A 2,500-nucleotide genomic window follows, 5' to 3' on the forward strand; every position below is an offset into this window, starting at 1 on the left:
TTGTGGCTCACGGGGCTGTTAGGGTGGCACAGAAATCCCTCGGAATGGGAAAACGGGTCATTTTCGTGTCGCCACATTGCATGCGAACCGCATGAAACTTCCAGAGGCATTTGCAGCAGAAATGCATGTGCAGTCAAAAAATTGAATATTTTTCACGGATAGACCCCGTGAAACGCTAGAAATTGGCGGGGATGTGTCTCTTGTGGCTCACGGGGCTGTTAGGGTGGCACAGAAATCCCTCGGAATGGGAAAAAACGGGTCATTTTCGTGTCGCCACATTGCATGCGAACCGCATGAAACTTCCAGAGGCATTTGCAGCAGGAATGCATGTGCACTCAAAAAATGTGATATTTTTCACGGAGAGACCCCGTGAAACGCTAGAAGTGGGCGGGGATGTCTCTCTTGTGGCTCACGGGGCTGTTAGGGTGGCACAGAAATCCCTCGGAATGGGAAAACGGGTCATTTTCGTGTCGCCACATTGCATACGAACCGCATGAAACTTCCAGAGGCATTTGCAGCAGGAATGCATGTGCACTCAAAAAAGTGAATATTTCTCACGGATAGACCCCGTGATACGCTAGAAATTGGCGGGGATGTCTCTCTTGTGGCTCACGGGGCTGTTAGGGTGGCACAGAAATCCCTCGGAATGGGAAAACGGGTCATTTTCGTGTCGCCACATTGCATGCGAACCGCATGCAACTTCCAGAGGCATTTGCAGCAGAAATGCATGTGCAGTCAAAAAAAAATTGATATTTTTCACGGATAGACCCCGTGAAACGCTAGAAATTGGCGGGGATGTGTCTCTTGTGGCTCACGGGGCTGTTCGGGTCGCACAGAAATCCCTGGGAATGGGAAAACGGGTCATTTTCGTGTTGCCACATTGCGTACGAACCGCATGAAACTTCCAGAGGCATTTGCAGCAGGAATGCATGTGCACTCAAAAACTTCTATATGTTTCACGGATAGACCCCGTGAAACGCTAGAAATTGGCGGGGATGTGTCTCTTGTGGCTCACGGGGCTGTTAGGGTGGCACAGAACTCCCTCGGAATGGGAAAAGGGGTCATTTTCGTGTTGCCACATTGCATAGGAACGCCATGAAACTTCCAGAGGCATTTGCAGCAGAAAGGCACGTGCACTCAAAAATTTTAATATTTTTCACGCATAGACCCCGTCAAACGCTAGAAGTTGGCGGGGATGTCTCTCTTGTGGCTCACGGGGCTGTTAGGGTCGCACAGAAATGCCTCGGAATGGGAAAACGGGTCATTTTTGTGTGGCCACATTGCATAGGAACGGCATGAAACTTCCAGAGGCATTTGCAGCAGGAATGCATGTGCACTCAAAAACGTCTATATTTTTCACGGATAGACCCCGTGAAACGCTATAAATTGGCGGGGATGTCTCTCTTGTGGCTCACGGGCGCTGTTAGTTAGGGTCGCACAGAAATCCCTCGGAATGGGAAAAGGGGTCATTTTCGTGTTGCCACATTGCGTACGAACGGCATGAAACTTCCAGAGGCATCTGCAGCAGAAATGCATGTGCACTCAAAAACGTCTATATTTTTCACGGATAGACCCCGTGAAACGCTAGAAATTGGCGGGGATGTGTCTCTTGTGGCTCACGGGGCTGTTAGGGTCGCACAGAAATCCCTCGGAATGGGAAAACGGGTCATTTTCGTGTTGCCACAATTGGCATACGAACGGCATGAAACTTCCAGAGGCATTTGCAGCAGAAATGCATGTGCACTCAAAAACGTGAATATTTTTTCACGGATAGACCCCGTCAAACGCTCGAATTTGGCGGGGATGTTTCTCTTGTGGGTCACGGGGCTGTTCGGCTCGCACAGAACTCCCTTGGTCCACCTGATTCGTGCATACAGGCAGCAACTAAAACTCTGTAAACCTGCTGTGAGGACATCTAAACAGTGGACCAGTGAGGCTGTGGAAGATTTGCGGGCGTGCTTAGACTGTACTGACTGGGATATGTTCACGACTGCTACCAATAGTCTGGATGAACTCACAGAGGCTGTGTACATCAGCTTCTGTGAGGACTGCTGTATCCCAACACGTACCAGGGTGAACTTTAACAACAACAAGCCCTGGTTCTCAGCAAAGCTCAAAAGGTTGAGGTTGGAGAAGGAGGAAGCGTTTAGGAGTGGGGATAGAGACAGATTCAAGGAGTCGAAGAACAGGTTTAGCAAAGCGGTGAGAGAGGCTAAACGACTGTACTCAGAGACACTAAAACACCAGTTCTCTACTAACGACGCTGCTTCTGTCTGCCAAAGGGCTCAGGCACATCACCAACTACAAACCCAGAGCGCCCCACACCACTAACGACTCCCGCCTAGCCAACGACCTGAACGAGTTCTACCGTAGATTTGAAAGACAATTGGACTGTCCTGAACCACCCCTTCCCACCCAAGAGGCCCCATCCCCCACCCATACTACAGAAACGACTCTCTCCTTTCAGGAGGGAGAAGTTAATGGGCTTTTCAAGAGGCAG

Source organism: Petromyzon marinus, unplaced genomic scaffold, assembly GCF_048934315.1.
Source record: "Petromyzon marinus isolate PM22_M1 ecotype Great Lakes invasive population unplaced genomic scaffold, UKy_Petmar_22M1.pri1.0 PM_G_Scaffold_92, whole genome shotgun sequence".
Classification (NCBI taxonomy): Eukaryota; Metazoa; Chordata; class Hyperoartia; order Petromyzontiformes; family Petromyzontidae; genus Petromyzon; species Petromyzon marinus.